Source organism: Boleophthalmus pectinirostris, unplaced genomic scaffold (assembly GCF_026225935.1).
Source record: "Boleophthalmus pectinirostris isolate CB_2022bp ecotype Guang Dong unplaced genomic scaffold, ASM2622593v1 HiC_scaffold_12, whole genome shotgun sequence".
Taxonomy (NCBI): domain Eukaryota; kingdom Metazoa; phylum Chordata; class Actinopteri; order Gobiiformes; family Gobiidae; genus Boleophthalmus; species Boleophthalmus pectinirostris.
The window spans coordinates 8015228-8027840 of NW_026571018.1; positions in this window are offsets into that span (position 1 = coordinate 8015228).

Below are 12613 nucleotides of genomic sequence, written 5' to 3' on the forward strand. Positions count from 1 at the left end.
AAGGTGTTTCTTGATGAACAGCCGGTGCCTTTCGCTTTGGCGTTGACTTTTTAAATTCGTAATCAAGGTTGAGTGAGAGATCTGATTGATGGAGTTCGCAAACTTCCTAATCCTGTTCCTCGAGCCGTTTTTCCACTGTTAGGATCCAACAACCACACAATTACAATATCCAAATCCCACAACTAAAATATGACAATATCAGAACCAGAAAGAAAGTGATATGGTTCAAAAGACTTGAAAAGATCAGCTTTGACAATAGAAGCATCCCACTGGGAAAACAAACATGGCGGTTTGATGTTCACTTTTTCGGAGGACACTTCCCAGTATGTATTACACGATGACCGAAGTCTGAAATTCGGGATGCATGTACTGGTATCAAAAATTGGTGCTGATCCATGAAGATTTGCTGGATCAGGTATTGGCTCCAAAATATCTATTCTGCTGTTTTCCTGGTTGGGCCTATGAACTGATGTAATAAAACTATTTACTGGTCGTAGTTGATCCAGAAAGTCTCATAATGTCTGGGCTTTAATACAAAGTTGTTCTGTGGTTACGTGAGAGATAAAAGTGTGTTCTGTTCCATTCACACATGTTGCCAATCTCTATTTTGTAAAACTTTACTTTTCATTTTTTCAGTGGTATGAAAAAGTCAAATACAATATAATATTTGGGGTATACCTGATACATACAAATTAATTTATAAGGGTTACACAAAATCTGGTCTTCCAGTTTTGATAAATTCCATTTGTTCTTAAATTTGTCTTGCTGCAGTCTTAGGCTACGTTTATATGATGACGGTCTGAAAAGAAGACACAAAAGTGGGGTCGCGTCTTCACTTTTTATTCCGTGTTTAGACAAACTTTTTTGGGAGGGAATCTGCGTGCATACGGTGACGCAAAAGTGTGTGGAATTTGATTGGGTATGCATGCCAGGTGGCTCGGTGGTGACGCTGGGTAGTGATGTATGTGATGTAAGCGCGTACGAGACGTGAACAGATCTGACCAGAGTTTTGCGTCTTTGGCAGTGTAGACGGAAACACTACGGCGAAGAGTATTCAATTTTTCCACTCTGGAGGGTGGTTTCAGATTTTTGCGTTTTTAAGCTCCAAAAACGCTGTCACTGTCTAAACGAAAGGCACTTCCGATAAAATATTTTGTCATTTTTACCCACAAGCATCGTCCTTATACTAAAAGTACTCCCTTCCATCTTAAAAATATCATGAAACACACAAAGAGAGCAGGAAAACATAGTTTCTAATGATTAGTGAATTTCCCTCCAAAATGGAACAATGTGAGGACATGTCCAAAATTTATGGCAACGGTTTGCATTACATTGCACTGAACAAAAGGTAAATGGCAGCTGTTAACTTAAAAAAATACCCCTACATGACATCACAAGAGCCATTTTGAGAAACAAAACTCAAGTCCAGGTGTGTTTTTGAGGAGGAGACAACATTATAACATGACATAAAGCTCAGAAGTGGCAATTTTGTGTAATATAGGACATAGAATTACAGCAATATAGTCTTGTAACATACACAAGAGAGTCCTATATTCTCCACTGAACCGTTCCGACAGCTCTATTCTTATCTGTTATCCTCTTAAACACTAAATGGGACATAATGTACTGGTTTACCTTAGGGGAGATGGCACTTTGGACATTATTGGGTAAGAGCAATGGCTATTTAAAATACTGCTATGTTAAGGGATTTGGCTGTGTATAGCATTAAACAGTTTGGGAACTGTTCAAAATTGTAATCAGGTTAATTGAAATGGAAAACAAACTGAAGTTTTGTGTATTTGGAATAAAAAAGTTTCTAGTTTGTTACTACAAACCCAAAATCTTAAATGCCCTGTACCAGATTTTTATTGTCTTAAAAATGTGCAAAAACAGAACTAGTTCATTTTAAACAGTTTGAGAGAACCTGGGGAAATTCCAGTGTTGCAACTCATAGTTTAAAACAGACCTATAATGCAAAATGGACTTTTCAGAGCTTTTAACGAAGGTATAGCTCTTTCCCCTCACCATTTACTCACTAAAAGTTTTATTTGGAATGATTTGTGCATGTTTGGGCAATTTTTAATCACTTTTTTTTAAAGACTCCATATTGCAGACCAACCCCTGTGCACTGTACTTTCTTTGAGTAAATAATATTGGAGCGTAATCGATGATACAAACAGTATTCAGCAGCGTCTCGTAGTCATTTTGGTACGAATGAAAAGAAGTCTAGACTAATTTCTTCTATTAAAATATGTAAATTCTAACATAATGATCCACGTGTGTCATAGATTATAACTATAGCAGACACAAGCACAGCATATCCTCCTTAAGAACAGCAAGAGAATAGAAATAGGCACTCAAACATCTAGATAAACATTAGAAAATAAACTAAAACACAACACTGTGCAGGTTTAATACAATGAAGTAAAGGGATATGGGTCTATTCTGGTACAATAAGAGGCTCTGACTATTATACACAAACAATGCAGTGATTGAACGTTGTGACGTCAGTGTGTTACACAGGAGATGATTCATTTGCAGTGGTTCAAAGTTATTCCTCTCTTATGTTATGCATTCAGAGCATCCGAATTACTCACCGCGATGAGTTTTAAAGCACTTCTCACAATTTTCAGAGATGAGAGATGTCAAGTTGGCAACATTTACTATCCTAACACCACAAAAACGCTTTGTAATTAGATACAGACATTACACGACGGACTTATTTTGACCCCAAGAGTTGCTTATAGGTTATATCTTTACCGGAAACCAGATGCATTTGGCAAAACATGGAAAACAACTATATTATGGAAAACTGACTCTTGTGAGTTTTAAGTCATGTTGTAATGTTACCTCCTCAAGAACATGCCTGGAGTCGTGTTTTGTGTCATTCACGCATGTTTGAGTAACCCTTTATTATTAGTCTATACATCTCCAAAGCTCAAAACGCTCAGATCCACCTCGTGATATCATGTAGTGGTAGTTTTCAAGTCAACAGCTACCTTTTATGTTAAGATCAGTAGAGATTGGCAATTCCAGGACTGAAATTATCCAAATGATTCTAGTGAACATGTATTAAAAACACAGTGGAGCACTTCTTTCAGTTTGTGTGTTCAACATGTGTGAATGAAACAAAACACAACTCCTGGTCTGTTTGCGGTGAGGAAACGACATTAGATCAGAAAATTGTGTTAAAAATGCAACAGAGGACACAACGCAACACAAAACAACAAGGAGAACATTTTTCACAATTGGTTTTCGATCGGTCATCCTCATGAATTGCCAAAAGGTCAAAGGTCACCAGCGTGGCCTTTGCTCGGTTCAGCTGTAGCCGCCGTGGTATTCAGTGTTTCCTGTTTACAATCAGTGCTACTTGACTCTAATGCTTCTAAGAAAGAAACAGAAAGATAGGCCAGTGAGGTTCATTTGTTCTTCCAATAATTTGTTATTAGGCTCTTTTTTTAGACCAATAGTTCGTTTTCATATTTGACAGTTTGGACTTCTCCCTTGTGGTCTTCCTCAGAGTGGTCACGTGATGTTGCTGTGATGTGGTGAGGTTTTGGTGTTATCTTTCTACCAGTGGAGGCAGCACGACAGCGCCATCTGCAGTCCGACTTCCTCAGGACAATATCCCAAATGTATGTGAGAGTAAAAAAGCCCCCTCGTCCCAGTTTAAAGTTCCGTGGGCACGTTTCAGTATTTCGATTGCCTCTTTAATCCAACGACGACGTTTGTTTTCCTCTGTTCCGATGATGTTTGCTCTGTCCCAGTCCATAATGTGGTCCTCTCTTTTACAGTGGTCAGAAACGGCCGGTTTGAGTTGTTCCTTTGTTCTGCTTTGTTGCCTTTGCTGTTTCCTTCTCACGTTCTGTCCTATGTTCCTTTTTTCGTGTACTGAACGCTCTCCCTGTTTCCCCGATGTATGTTTTGTTGCAGGACATGCAGGGTATTTTATACGTGAAGTTACATTTATGCTCCAGTTCTATTTTATCTTTTGGGTGGACAAGTACCATATTTTCTGGGCTATTAGGTGCACTCTTAAGTCTCCAACCCCATCAAAAAACGTCCGCGCACCCCGCAATCCAGAGCAACCTATACACGAATCCACTAGGGTGTCCCAGCACGACTTCAGTAAACTACAAAGCCACGTCACCCGCAGCGCACGCAAACACACACGGAGCAGACAGCGAAAAACACAAGCAGACACACTCATCACTCGACGAGGAACAGAACGGAGGAAGGAACCGAAAAAACTAGTGCAATGTGCCACTTCGAGACACAACTGAACAACTGAGTCACTGCGAACACGCCGACAATCCAGCGGTCCCAGACAGCACCCTCCCTACACGCCACAACTGAACAAAGCCCAGAGTCACCGTGAACGAACAAACAAAGTCCCACTGACCCATCCAACTGTTGTGTTTCGTTTAAAGTTTGGTGCGGTTTATTTGTGGAAAAAGTTTGAAAATAGGACATTTAATGACAGTGCGTCTTATAATCCAGAGCGCCTAATAGTGAGGAAAATATGGTAATTGTAAAATTTTCTGTGCGATTTCACTGGTGTGTTGATATTGTGTTTTCTTATTGTCCTCTGCACTTTAGTGTAGGTGTAAAAGTGTTATTATTCAAGTTAGACTGACCAGAAAGAGCAAAATCTAGACGGTATAAGACAAAAGTTTTTCTGTTAGTCACTCTCACCTTTTAGTTGAAAATCAAACTCCTGAACAGGCCCATGAATGCTCATATTATTCACAAATTACACCTCTTTTATGCAAAAAAATCTGAGGGACAGATCTTTGAAAGCTTAATAGATGTAATAAAAAATCTGAATTCAAGTGCAAATGTAACCGCAGCCATTCTAAGACACACATCTTGAAATATGAAACTCCCAGACTATTTCACCAGATCCGAAACGTCTGAACTCGTCAATCTTTCAACTTCTCATTTTCCATAATTCGCCGCCTGATTTCCACCTCACAGACTGAGCTTCTGTAGCCGGCAGCGGAGATGTGGTGATTGGCTCTGAAGCTGTCATCACTGGGTCCTGTTTGTGAAACTCTGTCCAAACGCATTTCAAGGTCATTTAACACGAATGGGCAAAGCTTTGGCAGCAGTCAGACTCCATCCAGAAACCAAGTGGAAGTCTCCATTTCGCAAAATCTGTTTTCGAAACTGCTCTTGTTTTTGTTCCAATTAAATGGAACAGATGGAACAGAAGTAGCCGGTGCACATATTTCTGGAATGTCCGTACTCTGTATATCTAATCTCCTTTTTCTTGTTTATTTTAAGGGAGTGTACTCTTTTCTTTTCATATAATAAAGTAAATCTGCCTTGCCTCACTACAGATATTTTGGAAAAAGCAAGATTTTTGTAAAAGAAAAACGCTTTTAGGGTCAAAATGTGACAGCGTGGTGTTTGCATTTAATTATAGATCATCGTGCACAGTTAGCATGCTAGTTGTTGGCATTGTTGTAATGGCAAAACTTCATTCTGGTCTTTCAAAGTTGGAGAAAGCGTTTATATAATTATTGCAGGTCCAATATTTGGCAAAACTGACTCTTGTGAGCTTTACGCCATGTTAAAATGTTGTTGCCTCCAAAAAACATACATGGAGTTGAGTTTTGTTTCACTCGACCCGAGGAAGTAACCAAAACCAAGATGTAAAATGGTGTAATTTATGTAATAATTGAATTTACAGGAACATAAATCATAATATCACATAAGTGGTCTGAAATATGCACACAAAGTAACCTAAACTACAAAATATGAAGACTAACATATAACAAGTTTTGTGTCAAAATGAGTCACATAGGTCTATACAAAACAAAAAACAAGTTACTAAGCTATGGGACCCATAAAACAAAATTAAACCATGAGTGTCCCAAAATAAAGTCACATAAACCCACAAAGAGAATCGAGTGACAACTAAAAAGACACAAAACAGAACTAAAAAAACTAGAGTCTCACACACAAAGTCAGACATGTACTAGTTCTGTACGAGGAAAAAGGCAAAAAGTGTCAACAAGTCAACATCGTCGTCAACAGTTATCGGCGTACAACATCAACAGTCGTCATACAGCAGTACAACATCAACATCATCAACAGTTATCGACGAGTTTTAACTTTTCAAAGTAAAGTTTTTGATCCTCAACATTCAGTGACTTGGAGTAAGACGATAAAGTCATGTCTCAACAATTTAATGCAAAACCTAATTCAAGTTATCTCATGACAGACATATGCAACGCAACTGTCATCACAAACGAGCGACCCCACTGACTTTTTGCCTTCCAGTCACTGCACACCTGCGAAAAAGCCGGATGTAAATGAAAACAACGTTTTCTCTTATTCATGCTTATGTCATAAACCAGGAAGACGTATGGAAACATGCAATTACAACTTCCAGCGGGTTCTGTTTGCAGTATTAATTCTCACAGAATGTAAGAAAAAGAAAGAGAAAATGTCCCAGTTTTCTTCATCTCCATGTCATTGTAGCGTTCCATTATGTTTGGATAATCAACAATTATGTCCCAGGCCCTGGGGTTTGGGCCGAGCTCAATGGCACATGACTCCAGATTAGCCTCGGCCGGAGAGGTACTTCTGGTGGCTCTGGGCTGATTGAGCATGTGCAGTAGTGCTCTTTTCTCCCGCAGGCACACTACAGTGCACGCGAGTGCACACACGGAGCGCGGTCTTGTGTATCACATGATCGCTCTGACCAATCAGAGCGAGAAGAGCTAGAGCTAGAGCTAATTATGAAGCGATTTTAAGACAACTGAATGATTTTGAGCCGAGAAAAAGTTTATGATCTAAAAATAGGTAAAAATCGCTAACAAATTGGACATTTTTGAAAGTTGTAGGTGCCCTGTCAGCCGAACACGAGCAGTTTGTGATTACATTGTGCTCTATGAGAAAAATCCTTTCTCAGCCCAGGGGATTTTTTCCGCTGAAATACCAGAGAGTGGCCACAACGTCAACTGGAGGCAGCTACAAGCAGCAATACCCTATCCCAGGCATGTCCAAACTATGGCCCGAGAGCCAAATGCGGCCCTCAGACAAATTTTCCTTGGCTCTCAGGCTTCCAGGTGAAAAGGCCCAAATTACCTTGCAACAATTAAAAATTTACTTTTTACTGCAAGTTTTTAGAAAATTGACCTTGATAAAGCCAATATTTAATATTTAGTGTGTGGTTTTAAGGACCTTAGCATGAATAAAGACTAATGGCTCATTCTTATGTGTTAAATGTGCACATATTTCAATTGTGAGCCGTAGTGAGCACCAGTCTACGGCCCCCTGCTTCGTCTGTGTTTACATGTGGCCCTTGATGACAAAAGGTTGGACACCCCTGCCCTATCCAGTTATTTTAATACAACGACACGTCAGTTTTCGTAATTTTCCTACTGACACACAATTCCGAGTGCACTCATGCAATGAGAAGAGATGATGGCACCAAATTCAAAATGATTTCAAACAGCACATGCGTATGCAGTCTTCATTTTACCGCCGATCACATTTACTTCAATGGGTTTGATCATAGTCGGTCGGCGAGCCCATTCTCGGGAACTACAATGGAAGTTGTCATCACATCTTTCCAAACGTCCTCCTGGTTTGTGATGTAAGCGTGAATAGAGCCTATTGATTCAACAGAGAGAAGAACAAGGAACAGAGAGAAGAACAAGCCCATAAATATGCGAGATTTGTGAGTTAAACGTGTGAATGATACAAAACACAACTCCTAGTATGTTTGTGATGAAGAAACATTATAACAGATCAGAAAATAACGTAAAATGAGCCCGATAAACCGCACTAAGCATTCTACAATCTGATGTCATGGAGGCGTTCATTCAATCCCACATATATAGATTTTCTTCACACAATCCACAGTCGTACATCTTGGTGTCACCGAGTCTCCCCACGGCTGGCTCAGCTCCCCCCCCCCCCCCCCCCCATCTTTGCTCACCGCCCCTACCTTTCCCAGCCCACGTTCCGAATCCGTGCCCCCTTCCCCAAACGCCATCCGCGGATAACCTTATTACGCTCCTATCACCGACGCCATTATCATTTATCATCATGCAAAAACGGCGCCAAATAGCCATTCCAGAGCACGCATGACTACATCTCTGCGTATTACGTCTCTCCGTATGCTCTACCAGGACTTTACTCTTCCAGGGACCAGCAAAGATGATGACGTAGGGTCACCTTGGGATGGGCCGGCGTAGAAGCCCCCAAGGAAGGTTGCACATCCCATCCGGCATCTCACGCGCGATTCTTCACACATACAGACTTCCTATTCAAAAGTCCAGGCTGGTGAGTGGAGGAAAAAGGACAGAGGAGGACGAGGAGGAGGGGGGTGCGCGAGAGGGAGCCTTCACTGTCGAGAGCTTATTATTTCAAATCCTGCAGCGCTTTCTCTGCGTCCGCCGTCCATTTGTGTGAGAAAAAGTGGAACGCGTAAATAGCCGGAGCATTTTTTGACCACAACAGCCTCACAGGGAGCGAGATAGGGACAGAGCACAAAAACAGACTCGATGGCTGTGAAAAGAAAAAAAAAATAATGTGACAATTGTTTTTTCCAGGAAGGATGAAAACGAGAAAGTGAGACCTGTCATGATAAATACTATATAGACTTCTCTTTTAATACGTGAAACCTGTGCCACCTTGTGATGCGATGAAGAGGCACAAAGAGGTTTCAGTTTGAGAGAAGAACTCAGTCTAAATGTGCAGGGTTTGTGTATTAAATGTGTGAATGAAACAAAACACGACTCCATTTATGTTTTTCATGAGGAAACAACATTATAACAGATCAGAAAATTGCATAATATGGGCCCTTTTGAAATAAACTACTTTTGGTTTCATGTTTTGAGGTGGGTCTTTACTTTAACCCTTCCAGACCGATGATATCTTAGATGATACCTGGGAATATGTTTTCTATAACCGTGCACAACTTTCCAACTATAAAAGATAGAAACTTACATTTTTTGAACTCAAAAAGCTGAGAATTGTGGCTTTCCGAGCATATTTCAGGCATTATTATTCGTCACATGCACGCTGTTGTGATGACGAAGAGAAAACAAGTGTCAAATAGGAACTTTGTTTTCAGGCAAAACACATGCGCTCTATCTATTTTGATCGGCCCAAACTTTCCCAAAGAGGCAAAATGTTTGACTGCTCTGAGCGTCTATGTTTGCAATGATTGAAAACCCGCTCTAAGTGCAGTTACTTCTCATAAAGCTGAGAGTTGTGGCTTTTCGAGCATATTTCTGGCACTATCCTACTGTCGCACAAATGCTGTGTGAGGATATAGGGAAAACGAGTGTCCAATAGGAACTTTTTTTTAAGCCAAACGATGCGCTCCATCTATTTAGATCGGCCCAAACTTTCCCAAAGAGTGTAATGAGTCAAGATAGTTGACTGCGCTGAGCATCTGTGTTTGCAACGATTGAAAAAGCAGCTCTAAGTGCAGTTATTTCTCAAAAAGCCGAGAGGTGTGGCTTTCCGAGCATATTTCTGGCACTATCCTACTGCCACACACTGCATGATGACATAGGGAAAACGAGTGTCCAATAGGAGCTTTTTTTTTTTTTTTTTTTTTTAAGACAAACACATGTGCTCCATCCATTTTGATCGGCTCAAACTTTCCCAAAGAGTGTAGTGAGTTAAAATGGTTGACTGCTCTGGTCGTCTATGTTTGCAACTATTGAAAAAGCTGCTCTAAGTGCAGTTATTTCTCAAAAAGCCGAAAGTTGTGGTTTTCCGAGCATATTTCCGGCATTATCCTACGTCACTCGTATGCTGCATGATGACGTAGGGAAAATGAGTGTCCAATAGGAGCTTTTTTTTTTTTTAAGACAAACACATACGCTCCATCATTTTTGATTTGCCCAAACTTTGCCAAAGAGTGTAGTGAGTGAAAATGGTCGACTGCTCTGAGCGTCTGTGTTTGCATCAATTGAAAAAGCCGCTCTAAGTGCAATTATTTCTCAAAAAGCAAAGAGTTGTGGATTTTCGAGCATATTTCTGGCATTATCCTGCTGTCACACACACGCTGCATAATGACGTAGAGAAAACGAGTGTCCAATAAGCCAAACTCCTGCGCTCCATCCATTTTGATCAACCCAAACTTTGCCCAAGAGTGTAGCGAGTCAAGATGGTCGACTGCTCTGAGCGTCTGTGTTCGTAACAGTTGAAAAAGTCGCTCTAAGTGCAGTTATTTCTCTGATAAATGGCAAATTACGCATCTCACTCAAAATGTACAAATACAAATGTAATAAACACCATGAAATTGCAGGAAGTGATGTGGCTCTGTGCTCTGGACCTGACACGAGCTGTTTCCACGACTGACACCAGGAAAGTCATGGGGCGATCACACTTTTTTGTTTTTGATTTGAGGCAATAAGGATAGTTTTAGTTTAATTACAGACTTGATATTTTGCACTTTTGTAGCTAAGGCCCTAAATTAAGCATTTTTTTATGTTTAAAAAGTTGTTTATACATGTTTGCTGTGTGTTTTGAAAGAGTTACAATTTTATTTTATTTTTTCATTTGCACTTCTGGTCCTATAGCTTTTATTACAGCCATATGACTCAACTACAACATGCAGAGTTTGTACTGAAAAAAAGGATATATTACACTTATAAAGGGGTAAAAGGGGGAGTTTTAATAGCAAAATTAAGAAAAAAATTCAGGTGAGGACAAATGTACTAAAATTGCCCTGAGGTCTGGAAGGCTTAATAAAGTGTGAGGTTGAAAAGCTGAATGATCTACACCTATAGATGACACTGTGGCTAATAAAACTAATTCTTGGTACCAAAGACTTACTTTTTATGGTGATGAGTACTGCAATGTGACAAAGATGTTTTTTCTGCTACCTGCTCCCTGTCCCGTCGCATTTAGAGCAGCAAACTAAAGAGCCTTGAGCATCTAAGTATAAGAAAGATGGTACCAAAATAGAATTGTTATTGCAACTTTTTTAGAAAATAAAAGAGAAAACACATACATCAAAAGAGTGGGAGGTTTTACAGTCAACTATCTTCACAAATCAGACTCAGATATAAGGAGTGGGTACCATTAGAGAAAAAAGTTAAAGTTCAGTTGAGTTCAGTTCATCTTTATTCTGGACTCATGGTCTAGTTTTAAAACAGACAAGGACAGTGACAATACAAAACAATAAACATGTATGTGCTGAAAAGACAACCGTACCAGTGTCTCCACATTTTGGACTGATATCTTATTGCACTGAATCTCATTTCTGAGTGACATTATTATTTCATCGCCCGATTTGTTCAGCTTGCAAATAAAACTGTATATATTCAAATTCTTCGTGCAGCTTGCAGAGTGTTCACTCGTGCAGGAACAAACATCTCCGTCGCACTCGTCCATCGTGGCTTCCCCAAAAGCTCCTGCAAAGCGTCTTTGTAGGAACTAACAAAATCAATAATTAAAAGAAAAATAATAAAATCAATTAATAAATGCAGTAGTAAAAACATAAAATAGATCAAAACAATACATAAATAAATTACCATAGTTTTCGGACTGCAAGGTGCATTTAAAATCCTTTAATTTTCTCAAAAATCAACAGTGTCTTACAATCCCATTGCGCCTTATGTTTTAATTCTGGTTGTGCTTACTGGCCTCGAACCGATTTTATGTGGTACACGACGCTCAAAAATCTGTCAAAATGTTTTAGTACGACTTTGGTAAAACTACGAAGCCGCACCGTTTGATGGATTGTCAGAGCATTATGGCTACTGTAGTCAGGAACCTCATGAAATTGTGTCCTTAAAGGGATAGTTTGGGTTTTTTGACATGAATCTGTATGGCATCCCCGTCAGCAGCGTCGTGCATCCACACTGACTTACTCCCGACAGCGTCCGGTGAGCCGAGATCCTGGCCGGTTTTGGTGCTGACGAAAGTAGTCTGGCAAGTTGGCTGGGGTCACGAAAATAAAGTGATTTTCTTCTCAAAACAATATGTGTTCAAACAGGTGATACATTTGCATCACAAAACCTTTGTCAACGAAAAAGTCAAACCTCATAATCTCTTATTGCTGTTTTCTCTCTGTTTAAGTCCACCAGAAGCTATGTTATTAGGTTCTTTTTACAGGCCAAGAGTTTGTTTTCATACCTGACAGTTTCGATTGCTCACTAGCGCTCTTCTTCATAGTGGTTATATGATGTTGCTGTGACGTGTCCGGTCAGCTGATTTACACAGGTTTTGGCGCTGTCATCCTGCCTCTACCGGTAGGAAGACAGCGCCAAAATATCGGAAGATCAAATGAATCTCACTGGTCCACCAGAAGCTGACCGCATCAGGGCACAAGGAGCGAGCTGTTTTTTTCAGTGCTTATAGCTTATGCAAATGAGACATGTGGTTTTAATTTTCTTAAGTTTCTGTAAACGTAAACAAATGTGCTCAAAGCTGCATTAAGCACATTATTACTCAATGTATATTTGAGTCGTCCTCGTAGGAAATAAAAAAAAACTAAATTAAATGATCCACCCACAGTCACATTCATAATACACATTCACCAAGATGGAAAGAACACTGGGCGAATTACACCACGATCTGCCAATGGATCGTGGACGCCTGGACTAAGGGATCAGTCTCAAGTGTCGTCCGT